We start from the raw sequence: 22,561 nt of genomic DNA, 5'->3' as shown, positions 1-22,561 counted from the left end.
GGTGTAGCGATTGATCGTCTGGCTGTAGTCAATAACTAGGCGCTGTTTTTCGCCAGTCTTCACTACCACCACTTGTGCTCGCCATGGGCTAGTGCTACCCTCAATAATCCCTTCCTTCAGGAGTCTTGCTACTTCGGATTTAATGAAGCTCCTATCCCCGGCATTGTACCGCCTGCTTTTGGTAGCAATGGGCTTACAGCCGCGGGTGAGGTTAGCGAACAAGGAGGGGGGGGGAGACTTTAAGCGTGGAGAGGCTGCAAATGGTGCGCGGCGGGCGATTTAAAAGCTGCTGGCTGCAGACTGTGAGTGGGGGGAGGGGTCCGCCGTACGCTAATGTGACACTTTTAAGGTGGCACTGAAAATCCAACCCCAGTAGAATGGCAGCGCAGAGATGGGGCAGGACCAGAAGTTTAAAATTTTTGTATTCTGTGCCCCTTACTGAAAGGGTCACTACACAGTAGCCACCGACGTCTGCTGAATGGGATTTGGAAGCCATAGAGATCCGATGGCGCATTGGCAGGACCGGGAGAGAGTAACTACGCACCGTGTCGGGGTGGATAAAGCTCTCCGTGCTCCCACTGTCGAAAAGGCAGGTAGTGGCGCGGCCGTTTACCATAATGTCCATCATGGACCTGGACAGTTGGTGAGGGAGAGATTGGTCCAGCGTCACGGAGGCCAGCGTATGGTCGAGCGAGTCGCTGTGGTCGTCAGATGAGGCGGTGGTTGAGTCCGGGTCACCCGCGATTGGAGTTGGAGGCGTCCAAGATGGCGGACAAAATGGCTGCGCCCATGATCCCAATCCCCACGCGGCTGGAGGTGTCCAAGATGGCGGACAAGATGGCTGCCCCCACGGTTCACACGCGGCGCTGCTGGCGTTAGCGGTTTTACCTTTGCAGGCGCTGACGTAGTGTCCTTTCTTCCCGCAGCCAGAGCAGGTAGCGTTTTTCGCCGGGCAGCGTGCTCTGGGGTGTTTTGCCTGGCCACAAAAGTAACATTTCGGGCCCTTGGACATCGCTGCAGCAGTTGGTGCCGGGGGTGGCGATCCCATGACCCAAGGTTGCGGCGTCCACGGTGCGGAGCGGTTAGGGGAGAATGCGTCCATATTCCGGTGGGCCGCGTCTAGCGAGAGTGCGAGGGACACTGCCTTCTTCAGGTCGATTTCGCCCTTCTCCAGCAGTCTCTGCCGGGAGTAGTCGGACTTGAGGCCCGCAACGAAAGCATCTCGGATAAGTCCCTCCGTGTGTGTCGCGGCCGATACCTCTTTACAATCACAGGCTTGGCCGAGTATCTGTAGTGCCCGTAGGAATGCCTTCACCGATTCCCCGGACTGCTGTTTGCGGGATCTCAGGAGGTGTCTGGCATAAACCGTATTTACCGGGCGTGTGTATTGTCCTTTTAGCAGATCGATAGCCGCCGTGTAGGTAGTCGCATCCTGGATGAGCGTGTAGACTTGGTGGCCCACCTTGGAGGCCAGGATTTTTAGTTTGTTTCCATCTAGTGTCACGGCTGAGGCTTCCAGGTAAGCTTTGAAGCAACGCATCCATTGTGCGAACTTGGTAGACGAACCCGCCTCTTGAGGGTCTAGGTCCAGGCATGTTGGTCTGAGGGCATGCAGCAGCGCCTGCTGCTCAGCGTTTGGTGCCGTCATTTGCTGCAGCGCCTGCTGCTCAGCGTTTGGTGCCGACATTTTGTTTTTGTTAATAAAATTGATGCGCTATCAATTACTCATAAAAGATGGAGAGTTAGGAGAGTAACTAAAAGGCTTTTATTAACAAAGAACAGAGCATGCCTCTCGTGGTTGACTGGTTTCCAAGAAGGCAGGGGGCTGCAGAGCAGTCACCTTTATACCTGGGCATGTGGGTGGAGCCAGGGGGCGGAGCCAGCTGAGGCATGCATAGATACAACAGTGTGCAACAACAACAACAACGGTGAACAACAATAACTGGTTTACCACAATTAGCTACCCGCCAATCCATGCGTACTGTTCCAGAGTCTATCGAATTTTGGAAGATGACCCGCAATGCATCTACTATTTCTAGGGCCACTCCCTTAAGTACCCTAGGATGTAGATTATCAGGTCCTGGGGATTTATCAGCCCTCAATCCCATCAATTTCCCTAACACCATTTCCCTACAAATACTGATTTCTATCAGTTCCTCCCTGTCATTAGACCCTATGTTCCCCGACAGCTTTGGGAGGTTTGTGAAGACAGAACCAAAGTATGTATTTAATTGGTCTGCCATTTCTTTGTTCCCCATTATAGATTCCCCTGATTCTGACTGCAAGGGACCTACACTTGACTTCAGCAATCTTTTTCTCTTCACATATCTATAAAAGCTTTTACAGTCAGTTTTTATGTTCCCTGAAAGCTTACTCTCATACTCTATTTTCCCTTTCTTAATAAATCCCTTAATCCTCCTTTGTTGAATCCTAAACTGCTCCCAATCCTCAGGTTTACTGCTTTTTCTGGCCAATTTATATATCCTCTCCTTGGATCTTATGCTATCCCTAATTTCCCTTGTTAGCCATGGTTGAGTCACCTTTTTTGTTTTATTTTTATGCCAAACTGGGATGAACAAATTCTGTAGTTCCTCCATGCGATCTTTGAATGTTTGCCATTGCCTATCCACTGTCAACCCTTTGAGTGACATTCCCCTATCAATCCTACCCAACTCATGCCTCATACCATCGTAGTTTCCTTTATTTAAATTCAGGACCCTAGTCTCTGAGTCAACTGCTTCACTCTCCATTTTAATGAAGAATTCTGTTGTGGTGAAAATAAATTCTCATCTAAACCATGTAAAAGTAAAAAGATGCAGTTTATTATCAGAGCTTTGGGAGAAGAGTCTCAGACCCCGCGGTCTGTGCGAGCACCTTCTCGTTCTCTCTTAGTTGGTACAGCTTTTTATTCTATTTTCATCCAATCACTTTGTATTACAATAATCACCTGATCACATATGGATTCTTTTCAGTATTAGTAAAGGTTAGTTACATCTTACTATGCCTTTGGTTACAGGTCAAATTCCCATGACCCCTATATTCTGCTGTGTCTACAATTTTTAGCTAAAGCAGCATATTCCTTCTCGATTACGCAAAACGCACATATTCTGTCTGGTCCCACAACATGTCTTGGATAATGGCCAGACTATCAAATTCTGTTTTCTTAACAGTTCATTAAAGGCAGGGACACAAATGGCTCCAAGAGAAAGCTATCAATTTACTATTCTTAACTACACTTTCCTGACTTTCACTAGAAAATTTTGAAAATTCCCATTCAGTAGTGTAATTCTCCTGTTTCAATCTTACACTCTCAATCACTTTCCTGTAATTACCATTCATATCTCATTCATGAGTCCTGGAAAAACTTTACTGTCCAGTACAATATTTAAGATAGAAAACATAGATCAAACATTCTCACTTGATCCAAGTTATTAACACATTTTATTATCATTATTTTTAGAGGATCTTTTATTTTCCCAAAAGTAACCAAATATATAGTGCCTGAGTCCATTTTGTCATTTCAAAATTATCCCAAAATCCAAATAGCAGTACAGTTGAACTGACAGGTTTTATCAATGTTCAATTTCATCTCTATCAATTTATCTTCCATTTCCAATTTCAGAAACAAGTGATTCTCAGGCTAGGTAGCTTACACAGTGTTTTTAACATTAGAGACAGAAGTGCTGCAATTAGTTTACAAGGTAACTTCCATATAACAAAAGAAAGAAGGGAATCCATTGTGACTCTGCTTAGAGCCCAAGGGGTTAATTTATCAAATCTTAATTTTCCCTCTGTCACTGTGGTGAAATAATAACTTAAAATTAAGAAACTTAAATTTAATAATGTCCAATATCTTTAGATTTCATACTAACGTTGTTGCTTGGTGAACTTAAACAGCTGTCAGTGGAAAGGGTTAACTCCTTTGCAGGTTTTTAAGAAGGTGGAGCAAAACATTATCAAATGCACGCAACTGCGTCAATTCACGTAAATCAAAAAAAAGAACTTTCCTGATCGAAAGACAGTTGTGTTTTCACACTTTAACTAAACACAAACACGGAGGTAATATGGACAGTGAAGAAAGGCGGGATTGAGCAAAGTTCACAAGCTAAGTAAGTCTTTGGAATGAACTCTGCAACTATCGGATGTTCTTGCGGAGCGGAGTTATCTTATTCAATGCAGTCTACACAAATTTACACCAACCAAAATTTCACCGTGGCCACAATGAAAGTCTGGTTTTAATAGGTTAATTAACCTCATAACTCCAATTTAATCCAGATCTTGTAAACATTCAAATTAATTTTCTTCCAAGCACATTGGCAACTGTAACTTTAAGGCAGAAACTTATCTTTTGTAAAACTATGGACAGACAAACAAAACAAAATAGCACATTCTTGTAGAAAACAGTAAATTACATCATATTTTCTTATCAAATCAAACTGCTTTAGAAGATTTCACCATAGCAACCGCGACTCCAAGGTTAAATCTTAGACTGAAACTTAATCTTTCGTTAAACAAACTTTTTGTTGCTCTTCTCAGTTTTTACACACCAGCTTAACTTAAATTAGTTCAAAGGTTTTTTTTTTCAATTCTTGGGGCACAATCTTATTCGCACATTTTAAAACTTCCAAAATCCAAGGCAAGACAAAAGTTTTTAAACGCTTTTAACACAGAGAAGTGGGTGGAGCTAAAACAAACATAACAGAATCTTTCTTTTAAAGACAGACTTTCAGACAAAAGAAATACTGTAACTTCTTAAACATTCATAGTCAGGAAAACTTTCACACTTTAACACACACTTTCACACAAACTGAAATTCCAGCATTTTTTAAGGTTCATTTCACTCAGAAAATCTTGTGTTTTATTTGTCTCAGCACAAATGTTAATAACTTCCATGTCAGTAAAACTTTAAGTTTCTCTTTTTTTTCCCTCTTTTTCCATCGGTGTCCCCATCTTCTTTCTCCTTGTTTATCCTTTAGTTTTGCCAATTTTTTTTCCCTAATTTTGTCACCTGCTCCTGTAGATTTTCGTTTTAATTTCCTCGGTCTTTTGAATGACCGTTACTAATTGGTGTACCAATATAACTCCCGCTTTCTTTGTCTTACTTCCCTTTTGTGTCTCCCACCATTCTCATTGGTACACTGGTACCTTAGACGGATCCCATCCATCCTTTTTCATCTTATCTATCAAACCTTTCTGATCGTCAGCATAGAGCCAACTCAATGATCCCGGCGGTCCCCAATCTGGGCCTCCGCCTTCTGTCATAATGTATTATTTTTGATACTAGTCTACCGCGTTCTGGTCCTCCCTAGTAACTCCTTCTCAGAGGTCTACCTATCATCCACCACTAGTGATGGCGGTCCTGACTTGTAACTATCTCGCTGTCAGAGGTGATTATTTCACTTGTAGTCGTTAATACATTATTATTACATACGTCGCGTCATGCAATACAACAGAGAGACTTTTAGTCTGTCTCGGATTCCCAACTAACTCTGGCCTTCACGTGGGGCCCAATTGCCCTCTTAATTCCGGCTCAGTATGGGTCCTCGAGACATTTACATTCCGAAATAACACATCAGATGTCAATCAACTTAACCACTTATTTAGACTTATCCACTATTTGAACTTATCCACTATTTAAACTTATCCACTATTTAAACTGCATCTCTCACCCGTCACGGATACCAGATTCTTTTGGTACTGCGTCGCTGTCACACCGCCCTTCCGAGTGATCCAATTTCTGGACGGTCAAGATTTGACTACTCGCCCCGTTCACTGGTGCAGGCGGTCTTCCAGCTCCGAAGTACCCTGCTCGCAGCGCCAACTTGTTGTGGTGAAAATAAATTCACATCTAAACCGTGTAAAAGTAAAAAGATGCAGTTTATTATCAGAGCTCTGGGAGAAGAGTCTGTGCGAGCACCTTCTCGTTCTCTCTTGGTTGGTACAGCTTTTTATTCTATTTTCATCCAATCACATTGTATTACAATAATCACCTGATCACATTGTATTACAATAATCACCTGATCACATATGGATTCTTTTCAGTATTAGTAAAGGTTAGTTACATCTTACTATGCCTTTGGTTACAGGTCAAATTCCCATGACCCCTATATTCTGCTGTGTCTACAATTTTTAGCTAAAGCAGCATATTCCTTATCGGTTACGCAAAACGCACATATTCTGTCTGGTCCCACAACTGATTCTTATCTTGGTTTTTCGAAGCTTCTCACATTGTTCTTTGTTTAGTTTTGCCTTTTTACGTAAGTCAATTTTTATTGTGGTATTTCTTATCTCAACCTGGTTTCTTTTAGTCACTTTCACATGACCCCACTCCTTTGTTCTGATTTTAATTTTGCTGGCATCACTTAAGTAGTGGTCACCTCGGCTGTCCGAATTCTGAGAGGGTTCAATTTAACCCCTTCAATACAATAGCTAATTAATCCTCCCCTGCAATGATTCTGGCGGTTAGGCCCTCGTGACCCTTCTTGGTCTGCAATACTGGGCTGCAGGTCATAGGTTACAGTATCAACAACTCGTTTGTAACTGAGCCCATTCTTTCTGTTCTGTTTCTTATCTCTGCCACCTGGATTATGACGTCTGGTTCTACAGGCTGCCAGACCATCGTTGCTAGGCTGAGGTTTCTTTAATAATCTACGCAAGCCATTTTGTTTCTTTATGTTACTACTTTAAGTTTAGCTGATTTTATTAAATCTTTCTCACAGTTCAGCATTAGCTGTGTGCAGCTTGGTGGCTGTGCCTTATCTTATTCTTGTAAGGCTCCATTGTATAAAGTCCTTGAGCTGGGCAGACATTTTATCATACATAGATACATAGATACATAGAAGATAGGAGCAGGAGTAGGCCATTCGGCCCTTCGTGCCTGCTCCGCCATTCGATGAGATCATGGCTGATCTTTTAATTCAGTATCCCGTCCCCGCCTTCTCTCCGTAACCCTTAACCCCTTTTGCCCGTAGAAATATATCTAATTCCCTCTTAAATATATTTAATGAGCTGGCGTACACTGCCCTCTGTGGCAATGAGTTCCACAGGTTCACCACTCTCTGAGTGAAGAAATTCCCCCTCATCTCTGTCCTAAATGGTTTAGCCCTTATCCTCAAATTATGTCCTCTAGTTCTGTTCTCACCCGCCAAGGGAAACATTCCTTCTGCATCCAGTCTGTCTAGACCTGTCAGAATTTTATACACTTCTATGAGGTCCCCTCTCAATCTTCTAAACTCCAGTGTGTACATCCCTAAACTACATAGTCTCTCCTCATAGGTCATTCCCGCCATTCCTGGTATCAGCCTGGTGAATCGCCGCTGCACCCCCTCCATGGCAAGAACATCCTTCCTCAGATGAGGCGACCAAAACTGTACACAGTACTCGAGGTGTGGTCTCACCAGTGCCCTGTACAGCTGCAGCAAGGTATCCCTGTTCCTGTATTCTAACCCTTTTGCTATGAAGGCCAGCATACCGTTTGCCTTCTTGACCGCCTGTTGCACCTGCATGCTCGCCTTCAGTGACTGGTGTACAAGAACACCCAGGTCTCTCTGTACTTCCCCCTCTCCCAATCTATTGCCATTTAAATAATAATTTGCCCTCCCGTTCCTGCACCCAAGGTGGATAACTTCGCACTTGTCCACATTATAGTGCATCTGCCATTTATCCGCCCAATCGCCCAGTCTGTCCAAATCGCTCTGGAGCTTCCTGGTCTCTTCCTCTGAGCCCACCCCCCCTCCTAGTTTAGTGTCGTCTGCAAATTTGGAAATGCTGCATCCGACTCCCTGATCCAGGTCATTAATGTAAATTGTGAACAGCTGGGGGCCCAGGACAGATCCCTGTGGTACCCCACTTGTTACTGCCTGCCATTCAGAAAATGAGCCGTTTATTCCAACTCTCTGTTTTCTATCTGACAGCCAGTTCCCTATCCACGCCAAAACTTTCCCCTTTATCCCATGAGCCTCAATTTTCCATGCTAATCTTTTATGTGGGACCTTATCGAAGGCCTTTTGGAAGTCCAGGTACACCACATCTACTGGCTCTCCCCCATCTATTCTACCAGTTACTCCCTCAAAAAATTCCAATAGATTAGTCAAGCACGATTTACCCTTTGTAAATCCATGTTGACTCTGTCCTATCCTGTCCCCATTTGCTAAGTGCTCCGCTATTTCATCCTTAATGATGGACTCCAGCATTTTGCCCACAACTGATGTAAGGCTTACAGGTCTGTAATTACCTGCTTTTTCCCTACCCCCCTTTTTGAATAGTGGGGTAACGTTAGCTACCCTCCAATCCATCGGCACTGTTCCCGAGTCTAATGAATTCTGAAAAATCATCCTTAGTGCATCCGCTATCTCTAGGGCCACCTCCTTCAGTACCCTAGGATGCATGTTATCAGGCCCTGGGGATTTGTCCACCTTCAATCCCTTTAGCTTCCTTAACACCATATCCTTAGAGATATTGATTTGCGTCAGTTCCTCCTTTGCCAATGTCCCTATTTTTCCCGATATCCCAGGGAGGTTTTTTGTGTCTTCCTTCGTAAAGACTGACCCAAAGTATGCATTTAGTTGATCTGCCATTTCCTTATTTCCCATTATATATTCCCCCGTATCTGACTGCAATGGACCAACTTTGGTTTTCACCAGTCTTTTCCTTTTGATATACTTATAAAAGCTTTTGGAGTTAGTTTTTATATTTTCCGCCAGCTTGTTTTCGTAAGCTATTTTGCCCCTCTTGATTATGCCCTTTGCCCTCCTTTGCTCTATCTTAAACTGTTCCCAATCTTCCGCTCTGGCGCTTTTTTTGGCTATTTTATACGCCCTATCTTTGGATTTTATGCTGTCTCTAATTTCCCCTGTTATCCACGGTTGAGTCACCTTTTTAGATTTCCTTTTATGCCAGATTGGTATAAACAATTTTTGCAATTTTGTCATTCTATCTTTAAATGTTTGCCATTGTTTATCTACCTCCAGTCCTCCCAGGAACGTTGTCCAATCAGACCTACTCAGTTCCCGTCTCATGGCATCATAATTCCCCTTGTTTAAATTCATCACCTGGCTTCTCCTCAGCTCTTAGTGATCTCGCACATGACCCCTCTCTCTTTAATTTGTTTGCTCTGCATTTTAAACACTCAAAGGATTTGCTTTTAACCCTTTCAATCCCTCCTGTTGGTCCCACACCAAATTTAAACTTTGGCTCGGGATACCAACTTCTCTTCCACTTTTACCATCCCCAGGATTACTCCTATACTGATGGCTTAAACTTAGTACCTAAGTTCGTCTTTCCCCTCTGTCTATCTTGTTGTGCTAGACGTGGTAGTCTGTGCAAATGACTAATGAACTTTACATGTATGTTACTATCGCTATCAGTTCATTATCCCGCATTAGCTGTTCGGTTTCTGGCTCAATATTGATTATATCAACTGTAGCAACCGGCACTATTCGGGACACAGCTGCCCTACAGCATGCTTTCAGAACCGTCATTATAACACAAAATAATACTACAACTATAATGACAATTAGAAGTCCTTATCATTTCTATTTGTCTTTTGATGCTTGATATTCGACCTTGCTGGCATTTATGCTATCTTTTTCCGCTTGCCTGTTGTCAGTCCCTGGTCTAAGAATTAAAACCCATCTTTGAATCTAACAGCTATTTCTTACAATTCCCTTTTTTTTTTGAGAAGGAAATACCTTTATTGACTTCTCACAATTGGCTCTTGACTAATCTAGCCAGCTCTTATTGCTCTCTCAACTTGGGCGTTAGTTAGTAGGGAGTCTTGAAGATTTCTCCCTTCCTTACAGTCCATTCCTTTGAGGAGAAGGAGCAACCTCTGACCCCTTACTCAAATTCAATTCACTGTTCCGGTGTTCCAATTCTGCCCCGCCTGGGGGATCCTCTGTTTCTTCTATCTTTCCTGATGTTACCCCGCCTGGGGTCTCCTCTACATTGCTTCGGATCTTCTCTTTTGGTGTGCTCAATTAATTTGTTAGTGCTTGTCAGTCATGGGCATGAGTACCCAATTGGCTTATGTATCAAAGTCTTACTACACACGTTACATATATCAAATACACTATCATTACAAGTTGGATAACTACCAGAGCATGTGAAATAATACAAACCTAAGGGTGTGCTGATGTATTAAGCCCAATATCCCATCAATGTGAGTCGTCCCCTATGCTGTCAATTTCAATATCTATTCTCGAGTTGTCTTGCTCCAAAACATAAAAATGCTTTAGGGAGGAGTTCAGTCGGATCATGAGCTCACTGAAACCCACAAACAACAGGGGAATGTCGTATCCGAGTATTCGAATTGTGCCACATAATTGTGTAGCTCATACTTAAAAACGTGTTGGTTGATGGGGCAGGTCCTGTTAGACCCGTAAAGCATGGTAATTGCAGTAGTAGTGACACAGGAGGCACCACTAAAATCACCTCATACTGGATTGGTACTGGTTTTTCCCATGCTCTGTTACCTACAAAACACAATTATTACAGTCACAGTTAAATTCAGTCTTACAATCATATCAAATACATTACAGTTCAACATCTAATCAACAAATCATGGATTTAAAAGATTCTCCAGATCTCTCTTTTGCTCGTATCCATCTTGTGGATAATTCTTACTAAACATGATTTCTCCTTGGCCCTCGATTGTACCAATCCAGATCCCATGCAACTCTCCACTTCAACTTTAATCCCTCTAACAGGTGTGTTTAACTCTATTCTGATTGTTTCATTAATTAGATAGTTTCTCGATGGAGTATGTGTCAATGCTTTAAAAGTTGTCTCGCTCTCCTGAGCCACAGTAACCATTTCATGTCTTGCTGTTGTCAAGTAACTGAGCATGTCTGAGACCCATTCTTCAGTGCAAACTCAACATACATTCCTGGATGGTAATTACCTCATTTGTATTGAATCACATTTGCACACTCATACCGGTATCTCAATATCATGCCACACGTGCCATCCGATACAAGCCTTTCTCGGGCTTTCAGGTATCTTATTGAAAGATTGTAGTCGCCTGGAGATCTTTGCTCATCTTCCTCTGCATGGTCCCGATGTCTTGGGTAGTGGCCAGACTATCAAATTCAGTTTTCTTAACAGTTCATTAAAGGCAGGGACACAAATGTCTCCAAGAGAAAGCTATCAATTTACTATTCTTAACTACACTTTCCTGACTTTCACTGGAACATTTTGAAAATTCCCATTCAGTAGTGTAATTCTCCTGTTTCAATCTTACACTCTCAATCACTTTCCTGTAATTACCATTCATATCTCATTCATGAGTCCTGGAAAAACTTTACTATCCAGTACAATATTTAAGATAGAAAACATAGATCAAACATTCTCACTTGATTCAAGTTATTAACACATTTTATTATCATTATTTTTAGAGGATCTTGTATTTTCCCAAAAGTAACCAAATATATCGTGCCTGAGTCCATTTTGTCATTTCAAAATTATCCCAAAATCCAAATAGCAGTACAGTTGAACTGACAGGTTTTATCAATGTTCAATTTCATCTCTATCAATTTATCTTCCATTTCCAATTTCAGAAACAAGTGATTCTCAGGCTAGGTAGCTTACACAGTGTTTTAACATTGGTGACAGAAGTGCTGCAATTAGTTTACAAGGTAACTTCCATATAACAAAAGCACATCGGCAACTGTAACTTTAAGGCAGAAGCTTATCTTTTGTAAAACTATGGACAGACAAACAAAATAAAATAGCATATTCTTGCAGAAAACAGTAAATTACGTCATATTTTCTTACCAAATCAAACTGCTTTAGAAGATTTCACCATAGCAACCGCGACTCCAAGGTTAAATCTTAGACTGAAACTTACTAGTGCCTCCGAATAACGCCTAAAGAGGCCAAAAAATGGGGCGCTAGCCAATTTCCGGGCGGTCGCAGGGAGCCTAGCGCCTTGCCCCATATTGAGCATGGTTTTAGCGCCACTGCTAACTCTTAGCGCCCACTCATGGGCGCAGGCAGATTATGACGTCATTTGAGTGTGCAACGCCTTTTGGGCGCCCCCGTCCACAAATTCAGTGGCCCACCCCTCCGTAGCGCCTGGCGCTATTAGTGACAGCTTACCTGGAACCTTACCAAGTCGCACTCGTGCTGCAGGGGCGTTATTTAAAGGGGACTTGTGTGGTTTAAAAGCGGCAGCCATTTCTGCAGCACAACTTCCTCGAGTGCTACAAGGAGTTGCTGAGCTGCACACAGAGAGCCTTTTGACCACTGGGTCCACGCTGGCAGAGGAACTTCGCCATTCGGACCATTGCCTTACTGCTGGTGAGCATTTAGAACGGCAAAACTACCTGCGCGCACTTATTATGGGGGCTGCATTGGACGCGGACGTCCTGCTGCTGCATTATCTGCAAAAGGCACTGAGACACAGGGAGAGGGGGCCGGCCATGGCCAGACGGAGGAGGGCCTACAGACGTCGCCACACCAGACCTTACGCTGCCAGGGTTTTCCGCCAGCAGTTTTCCTACATGAACATGTCGGAGGAGCAGTGTGTCTGAAGGCTGCGCTTCAGAAAGGACGTGGTGACTGAGCTGTGCCACCTGCTTCGGACAGATCTGCAGCCTCAGTTAAGGTGCAGGACATCTCTGTCGGTGGCTGTGAAGATGACTGTTGCCCTGAACTTATACACGAGCGGCTCTTTTCAGGCTGCATCTGGCGACATAGCCAGCATCTCCCAGTTTGCGGTGCATTGCTGCATCCGTCAAGTGACTGATGCCCTGTTTAGAAGGAGGCGGCAGTACCTCTCCTTCCCAATGACCCCGGACAAGCAGCGGGAGCGCACAGAGGGCTTCGCAGCAATCGCGGACTTCCCCATGGTGCAGGGTGCCATTGACTGCACGCATGTGGCTTTGCGGGCGCCTGTATTCAATCCGGAGGTGTTCCACAACCGCAAGGGGTTCCATTCCCTCAATGTCCAGCTGGTCTGTGACCACTGACACCTGATCCTCGCAGTGAATGCGCAGTTCCCAGGCAGCAGCCACGATGCCTTCATCCTGCGCCAGACTACTGTTGCAGACCTTTTTGAGGCCCCGCCTCAACCAGAAGGCTGGCTTCTCGGGGACAAGGGCTACCCTCTGTGCCCGTGGCTGATGACCCCGCTCCGGATGCCCAGAACCCCTGCTGAAGAGCGCTACAATGCGAGCCGTCAGGCCACGAGGAACATTGTCGAACAGACAATCAGCATGCTGAAGCAGCAGTTCCGCTGTCTGGACCATTCCAGCGGAGCACTGCCGTATTCACCTGAGCGAGTCTTGCACTTCGTGGTTGTTTGCTGCATGCTCCTTAACCTTGCTATCCTGCGTACCCAGCCAATGCCACCAGACATTGCCGCCCCAGCGGAGGAGGAGGAGGAGGAGGAGGAGGATGGGAGGGAGGTTCTAACTGGAAGGGCCATGCATCTGAGGCTGATCACAAATCGATTCTAGGCCACTCTGACGGAATGCTTGCAGCCAATCCAAGAACAGGAATGGAACCGACCTCATACCCCCAAGCCTGTGAAGGGCAAGATGCATACAAATAGCAGGCACGGCCATTCTTAAGGAATAAAAAAGTGTTTATTTACAAAAACGTGCTCCCTTCCAACATTACTAAACAAAACGAACAGAAATCAAAAGTCACAGACGGACACATTCGTCTCTCCCTCCCGTGAGACAGATGAAATAAAACATGACAGTAGACAGAGACATTCCCCTAGGCTTGGTTCCAACTGGCCAGACGCTTCAGGGGCACCCTTCAGTTCTTACCCCCTGATGGGGAGCGTGGTCTTTTTGATGTCTGTCCCCTTCCCGCCCTGGAGCTCCTCCTTAAGGGGGCCCCAGTGGCTGCAGCAAGGCTGGGGGAGGCCTGCTGACTGTCCCAGAGCGCAGATGCCCCTGAGGTGCGGCCTGGACGACCTCTGGGCCTAGAGGGCCTGGCTGCTGACTGCTCCACCTGTGCATGGGTGGAGCCAGTCTGTCCTGCAGGTGCTGGCAGCTGCAGTGGTGAAGTGCCAGTGGTGGGAGCAGGAATGCTGTCATCCTGAGAGAGGACAGCACCTCCCTGCTCAACCAACACATTGGCACTCCCACGGGGCAGTACCTCAGCATCCGGAGCAATCTGTGTGAGCACAGATTGCTGGCCTGCTGCGGTGCTGTGAGGGCCCCGGGTAATCATGCCTGAGCCATCGAGGGTGGCAGCAGTCACTGGTCGTGTGGCCTCCATGTGCCTCTGCAGGAGACAAGCGAGTGACTGCGTGGCAGCACTTAGCCCTTACGTGGCAGGTGCCAGTGCTTCGGCGAAGCCCTGGACAGTCCTTTGCATTGCTTCAGTGAAGCCCTGGACAGTCATTTCCATTGTCCCACGGAAGCCATGGAGACTCCTCTCCATTGCTTTGGTGAAGCCCTGGACACTTCTTTCCATTGCCCCACTGAAGCCCTGCACAGACCTATCCATCGCTGCACTGAAGCCCTGGACAGACCTTTCCAAAGCTGACCCAAAGTCCTGCGCACTCCGGGCCTGTGCTGCGCCAATGTCTTGGACAGTGGTCGTCAGTGTCTCGGTGGCTTGAGGCAACCTTGCCACTGCAGCCATGAGCTCAGTGTGCCTCCGGCCAGCCTGAGCGCTCATTTCCCTGAGGGCACGTACATCCTCTGCGCTCTCTGCAGCAGCACTGGCGGCCTGACTCGCCCTCCGGGGAGACGGCCCCCGAGCTTCCCTTCTCCCCCTGCGTTGCTGCAGGCTGCTGGGGCCTGCTACTGGCTCCTCGTCCGTGGTGTCCCCCCCGCTCCCCTCCCGGGATGGTGTGCCCCCAGACTACCGCTGCGCTGGCTGGCCTGTGGCTTCATCTGGTGTTTCGGCTTCATCCTGGTTGCCACCTCCAGAGTCACCCATAGTGGCAGCTTCAGGGCCCGACTCCTCCCCGGACGAGTCAGCAGCTGAAAGCAGGGAGGTACAGGAGTGGTATTAACGTGAGGACAGGGTGGCAACAAGGGAGGCATGGAGGTGCAGGAGTGGCATTAACATGAGGACAGGGTGGCAGTGAGGGAGGCATGGAGGTGCAGGAGTGGCATTAACATGAGGACAGGGTGGCAGTGAGGGAGGCATGGAGGTGCAGGAGTGGCATTACCGTGAGGACAGGGTGGCAGGCATGGAGGTGCAGGAGTGGCATTAACGTGAGGACAGGGTGGCAGTGAGGGAGGCATGGAGGTGCAGGAGTGGCATTAACGTGAGGACAGGGTGGCAGCGAGGGAGGAATGAGTGCTGCAATATACTGCAGTGGATCCACAGTTAGAGATGATGCTGCTGGAGGGAACAGTTGGGAGGAGAGAGATCCAAAAGGCAGCTCCAGAGGCGGCAGGACCAGTCAGCCGGGTCCCCATGATATGTTGGACCCTCTCCTCCAGGTCGGTGAGGGCCTGGATCTGGGCACCTCCTCCTCCGGTGGCCATTTGCTGGCGTCGGTTATGTGCCAGCTTCCCCTGCAACAGAAAGGATGGAAATTGCTGAAACATCCTGCACTGAGCACACATCAGCTGCCCCCCATGGTGGAATAGCCCTTACATCATGCACTGAGCCCACATCAGCTGCCCCCCATGGTGGAATAGCCCTTACATCATGCACGGAGCACACATCAGCTGCCCCCCCATGGTTGAATAGCCCTTACATCATGCACTGAGCACACATCAGCTGCCCCCCATGGTGGAATAGCCCTTACATCATGCACTGAGCAGCATGTGCATGTGTCTTTCCTGAAAGGGCCAGGGGTGCTGGCTGGCAGATGGCCTTTGGCGGCTCGCCCACCCTCTAGCCAGAAAGTCAGGTGCACATGGAGGGATGAACAAGATCGTGGAAAAGGCACTCACCCTGACGACCCGAGTGAGGTCATTGAACTTCTTCCGGCACTGGACCACAGTGCGAGGGACCACGCTCCTGGAGCCCACTCTGGTGGCCACGTCCCTCCAGGCGCGCCTGTATTCGGCATGTGGCGCCCTCCTGCCATCCTGGGGATATAGCGTTTCAGGCCGGTGCTCCACAGCGCCAACCAAAGCCTCCAGGGCCCCCTCATCAAAGCGTACAGCCCTCTGCCTGACCCTTTGCATCTTTGCAGAGCCTGGAGTGCCTCTGTTTAGCCTCCACCGAATTTAAGGCGTGCCAGGAAGTGTTGTGTCTTGTGATTCCAATTGACCCGCCCCTTTAAGAGCTGTCCGGCGCCAGTGTGTCTCGGGGTCAGTGATTATTGACAGCACCTGCGCTGCGCCCCACCTCAGCGAAATTGGGTTGCGCCTCCGAATTAGCGCCTTAAGAGTAGCGTGCAGTGCCTGATTTAGCGCCGCAATCACCATCAGGGGCGCAGCGACCCAATACGGCGCCAAGTTGTGTCTGGCGCTAAACTTTGTGCTTCGCCAGGACTAGCGCCCCAAATGGGGCGAGACCGAATTTCTAGCCCTTAATCTTTTGTTAAACAAACTTTTTGTTGCTCTTCTCACTTTTTACACGCCAGCTTAACTTAAATTAGTTCAAAGGTTTTTTTTCCAATTCTTGGGGCACAATCTTATTCGCACATTCTTAAAACTTCCAAAATCCAAGACTAGACAAAAGTTTTTAAACGCTTTTAACACAGAGAAGTGGGTGGAGCTAAAACAAACATAACAGAATCTTTCTTTTAAAGACAGACTTTCAGACAAAAGAAATACTGTAATTTCTTAAAAATTCAGTCAGGAAAACTTTCACACTTTAACACACACTTTCACACAAACTAAAATTCCAGCATTTTTTAAGGTTCCTTTTACTCAGCAAATCTTGTGTTTTATTTGTCTGGGCACAAATGTTAATAACTTCCATGTCAGTAAAACTTTAAGTTTCTCTTTTTTTTCCCCTCTTTTTCCATCGGTGTCCCCATCTTCTTTCTCCTTGTTTATCCTTTAGTTTTGCCAATTTTTTTTCTCTAATTTTGTCACCTGCTCCTGTAGATTTTCGTTTTAATTTCCTCGGTCTTTTGAATGACCGTTACTAATTGGTGTACCAATATAACTCCCGCTTTCTTTGTCTTACTTCCCTTTTGTGTCTCCCACCATTCTCGTTGGTACACTGGTACCTTAGACGGATCCCATCCATCCTTTTTCATCTTATCTATCAAACCCTTCCGGTCTTCTACATAGAGCCTGGTAAGGGACCCAAGGGGTCCCCATTCCATCTCTTTCCCCGACGCCATATCCAGTCCTACGTCAGTCTTACCTACTCTGCTGCATTTCTCTGTGCGGGTTTGCCGTGATCCTGTCTTTATTCGTGGTACGTCCGTGACCTGGGATTTCTCCCCTCCGTCTTACCTCTAGTAACACCCCCGGTGGTCGTAAAAGACTTTTTAAGCGGTTAATTAATCACAATTAAGCACACATACATTCATTGACGTCACGATCCCAGGGTACTTTGGAGTCTCTCAGCCTACTTGATCCTGGCCATCACGTGGGGCCCAATCGCCCTCTTAATTCCGGCTCAGGCTAGGGTCGATGAGACAGGCACTCGCCTTGTCCTTGTCGATCAGTCAATCACTCATTCCTTCGCAATCTCTATCGCTACACAGTGTTCCCTTAGTTCATGCGATCCACACTCACACAACTGTGTTCTCTCACCTCTTACAGACTTTCACTTGATTCATGATGCTACGGCACTGTCCCTCCGCCTTCCCAGATGACTCAATTTCTGGACGGTCAAAATTTGATTTCTCGTCTGGGTTCACTGGTACGGGCAGTCTTTCAGTTCCGTAGCACCCTGCTCGCCGCGCCAATTTGTTGGTGAAAAATAAATTCACTCGAGTCTGTCTTAAAGTAAAAGTGATAGTACACAGTTTATTAACAGAACGTTCTGGGAGAAGGTCATAGACCCCGCGGTCTAGTGACACCCTTCTCGTTCTCTCTTGGTTGGTACAGCTTTTCATTCCATTTTCATTCAATCACATTGTATTACAATAATCACCTGATCACATATGGCTTATTTATTCTTTTCAGTATTAGTAAAGGTTAGTTACATCTTACTATGCCTTTGGTCACAGGTCAAATTCCCATGACCCCTATATTCTGCTGTGTCTACAATTTTTAGCTAAAGCAGCATATTCCTTCTCGCTTACTCAGAACACATATTCTGTCTTGTCCCACAGCTGCGTCTTATCTTGGTTTTTCGAAGCTTCTCACACTGTCTTTTGTGCAAGACTAGCGAGAGTAGCACTTTTTCAATCTGTACTGTCTGATCTTTGTTTTTCACATAGCACTTTTCAGTCTGTCCTTTCTTTAGTTTTGCCTTTTTACGTAAGTCAATTTTTATTGTGAAATTTCTTATCGCCACCTGGTTTCTTTTAGCTCTCGTTCATTCACACATGAACCCACTCCTTTGTTCTGATTTTAATTCTGCTGGCACCTACTTAATTAGTGGTTACCTCGGCTGTCTGACTTCTGAGAGGATTAATTTTAACCCCTTCACTATAATGTGGCACTTGTCGAACGCCTTTTGGAAATCCATGTACACCACGTTAACCACATTGCCCTCATCAACCCTCTCTGTTACCTCATCAAAAACTCAATCAGAATCAGAGCGGCTGGGCCCGGCGGACGTGCGGCCAGGGCCCCGGCACCAGGCAACCCAGGGTGCAGCGCCTCTCCCATCCGGGCTGCCGCTTCCCGGTTTCTTCAGCTGGTACCACTGTGTCCGACTCGGGACAAAGGACAGGAGCCAGGCTCCCAGAATGGCCCGCAGCCCCGGGGAGCATGCGTACTCTCAGCGGGGAAATCGGCACGTTGCATAGAGCGGTTTCTGGGGCACGGGGAATTGTGGGTGTTGCGGCCGCCATTAGTCAGCGGCTGTGGGGAAGAGTTTTATTGCAGGCTGACGGAAGGTAGGCCCCTAGCCGCCTGTGTAGGTCTTTTTGTTGCTTCATTGTTGAGGATGTAACTAGTAAAATAGATAAGGGAGAACCAGTGGATGTAGTGTATTTGGACTTTCAGAAGGCTTTTGATAAGGTCCCGCATAAGAGATTAGTGTGTAAAGTTAAGGCACCTGGGATTGGGGGCAAGGTATTGGCTTGGATAGAGAACTGGTTGGCAGACAGGAAGCAAAGAGTTGGAATAAATGGGTCTTTTTCCGAGTGGCAGGCAGTGACTAGTGGGGTACCGCAGGGATCGGTCCTTGGACCCCAGCTATTCACAATATATATTAATGATCTAGACAAGGGAACTAGATGTAATATCTCCAAATTTGCAGACGACACAAAGCTGGGTGGGCGTGTGTACTGTGAGGAGGATGCCGAGAAACTCCAGGATGATTTGGACAGGTTGGGTGATTGGGCAGAAGCATGGCAGATGCAATATAACGTGGATAAATGTGAGGTTATCCACTTTGGTGGCAATAACAGGAAGGCAGATTATTATTTGAATGGCAATAGATTGGGAGAAGGGGAAGTGCAATGAGACCTGGGTGTCCTTGTGCACCAGTCGCTGAAGGTAAGCATGCAGGTGCAGCAGGCGGTTAAGAAGGCAAATAGCGAGAGGATTTGAGTACAGGAACAAGGATGTCTTGCTGTAGTTGTACAGGGCCTTGGTGAGACCACATCTTGAGTACTGTGTGCAGTTTTGGTCACCTTATCTGAGGGAGGATGTTCTTGCCGTGGAAGGAGTTTAACGAAGATTCACCAGGCTGATACCTGGGATGGCAGGAATGACATATGAGGAGAGATTGGGATGATTGGGCTTGTACTCGCTGGAGTTTAGAAGAATGAGAGGGGATCTCATTGAAACTTATAAAATTCTGACAGGACTGGACAGACTAGATGCAGGAAGGAAGTTCCCGATGGTCGGGGAGTCCAGAACCAGGGGTCACAGTCTAAGGTTACGGGGTAAGCCATTTAGGACAGAAATGAGGAATTTCTTCACCCAGAGAGTGGTGAACCTGTGGAATTCTCTACCACAGAAGGCAGTGGAGGCCAATACATTAAATATATTCAAGAAGGAGTTGGATATATTTCTTAAAGCTAAAGGGATCAAGGGATATGGGGAGAAGGCAGGGACAGGGTACTGAATTTGGATGATCAGCCATGATCGCATTGAATGGCGGAGCAGGCTCGAGGGGCCGAATGGCCCAGTCCTGCTCCTATCTTCTATGTTTGTATGTTTCTTTGTTTCAGTTTGAGCTGGAGTGGAGATGGAGGAGAAGCTGCTGGGTTTAACCCCCAGTACTTATGAGCCAAGGAGGACCCAACAATTTCCAATGTGAGACTGTCAAGGGAGGTGGATTCTAGGGGAGTTTAGCTTGTTACACAGACACTGTCCGTACAATGTAAAAGAGTATTGTTTTAGGAACAAGTATTTCTGTACAGGCTTTTAATCCAGTTTACATCTACAGATTTGTTTTAATTCATTTTTGGGATGTGGGCGTAGCTCACAAGAGCAGCAAATACAGGAAACTTTCTGGTATCCGGCACTGACGGGACCGAGCTGGTGCCGGTCGATCAACACTGCCGGAGAAACGAGCGCTATAGTTAAAAGATACGGAGCTTCTGAGCTCCGTCTGAAGCAACAAACCCTGTTGCTTAGCAACAGCTTCAAAACAGTCGGCGCAGCTTGCAAGCGTCTCTGTAGCTAAGCAACAGCTTCAGCTAGACGCTTGCAGAGCCACAAATGGAGAAAAAAAGCAGCTAAAAGTAAAAAAAGTTATCTGAACCGAGTCCTGAATTTTGCCGGTGGATAGAGCATTCCGGATATTTAACCTCCGTTTAAACGAAAGTTTCCTGTATTGCCAATCCCCATTTTCCCGTTGAGAAGGGGGTGGTGAGTCACCTTCTTGAACTACTGCAGTCCGTGTGGTGAAGGTATTCCCACAATGTTGTTCGGTAAGGAGTTCCAGGATTATGACCCAGCAACGATGAATATATCTGAGTCAGGATGGTGTGTGACTTGGAGGGGAACTTGGAGGTGATGGTGCTCCCATACAACAGCTGCCCTTGTCCTTCTAGGTGGTGGAGGTTGCGGGTTTTGGAGGTTCTATCAAAGTTCTGGTCGAGTTGCAGATGTCTAAAGTTCCTTTCCTTTGCCCCCTCCCCCTCCCACACCCACCTCTCTCTCTCTCTCTCTCTCCTCCCATAGAGGCCAGAGTCTTGTGTAGGCCCAGACCAGGTGGCAGATTCCCTTCCCTGAAGGACATCAGTGAACCAGTTGGGTATTTATGACAATCCAGCAGCTTTCATGGTCACTTTTCTCTAGTGCCGGCCCCACAATTGACCAGATTCCTTGAGCTCAATTTCACAACCTGCCTTTGTTTTCTTGTGGGTTGTCTCTCACGGTCCCTGTTTTAAATTAATTTTACAGGGCACTGGAAGGGGAGGATTTGCAGACAGGAAACTCAAACCAAGCATCACGTCAAGATCTGACAGAGTCACTCGACTCATCGGATCTGAATATCATCGGCCTCTGAACATGGAAGCAAAAAGCACCGTTCACAGTGGGGAGAAACCGTACACGTGTTCTGTGTGTGGACGAGGCTTCAGCCAACCCTCTGGCCTAGCGAGACACAAGTGCATTCACACCAGGGAGAGGCCGTTCACCTGCTCTGAGTGTGGGGTGGGATTCACTCAGTCATCCAAACTGCTGATGCACCAGCGTGTTCACACCGGGGAGAGGCCGTTCACCTGCTCTGAGTGTGGGAAGGGATTCACTCAGTCATCCAACCTGCTGATACACCAGCGTGTTCACACCAGGGAGAGGCTGTTCACCTGCTCTGAGTGTGGGAAGGGATTCACTCAGTCATCTGACCTTCAGACACACCAGCGTGTTCACACCGGGGAGAGGCCGTTCACCTGCTCTGAGTGTGGGAAGGGATTCACTCAGTCATCCACCCTACTGAGACACCAGCGAGTTCACACTGGGGAGAGGTCGTTCACCTGCCCTGTGTGTGGGAAGGGATTCACTGAGTCATCCCACCTGCTGAATCACCAGCGAGTTCATACTGACGAGAGACCTTTTAACTGCTCGGACTGTGGGAAGTGCTATAAAGGTTCCGGGGAACTGCTACGCCATCAACGTGTTCACACTGACGAGAGACCGTTCAGGTGCTCTCACTGCGGGACTGGGTTCAGGCAGTCATCTGAGCTCACTGTACACCAGCGCACTCACACTGGGGAGAGGCCGTTCACCTGCTCCGTGTGTGGGAAGGGATTCACTTGTTCATCCAACCTGCTGACACACCAGCGAGTTCACACTGATGAGAGACCTTTCAGGTGCTCTCACTGTGGGACTGGGTTCAGGCGATCATATGACCTCACTGTACACCAGCGCACTCACACTGGGCAGAGGCCGTTCACCTGCTCCATGTGTGGGAAAGGATTCACTCGCTCATCCCACCTCACTGATCATCAACTTGTTCACACTGATGAGAGACCTTTTAAATGTTCTGACTGTGAGAAGAGTTTTAAAAGCAAAAGGAATTTGATACAACACGAATGCACTCACACTGGGGAGAGGCCGTTCACCTGCTCCGTGTGTGGGAAGGGATTCACTCAGTCATCCCACCT

Source organism: Somniosus microcephalus, unplaced genomic scaffold, assembly GCF_052327205.1.
Source record: "Somniosus microcephalus isolate GS21.2 unplaced genomic scaffold, FLI_Smic_1.0 unresolved_chr1, whole genome shotgun sequence".
Classification (NCBI taxonomy): domain Eukaryota; kingdom Metazoa; phylum Chordata; class Chondrichthyes; order Squaliformes; family Somniosidae; genus Somniosus; species Somniosus microcephalus.
The sequence above is the reverse complement of the archived record's forward strand: the minus strand, read 5'-3'. Positions refer to the sequence as shown.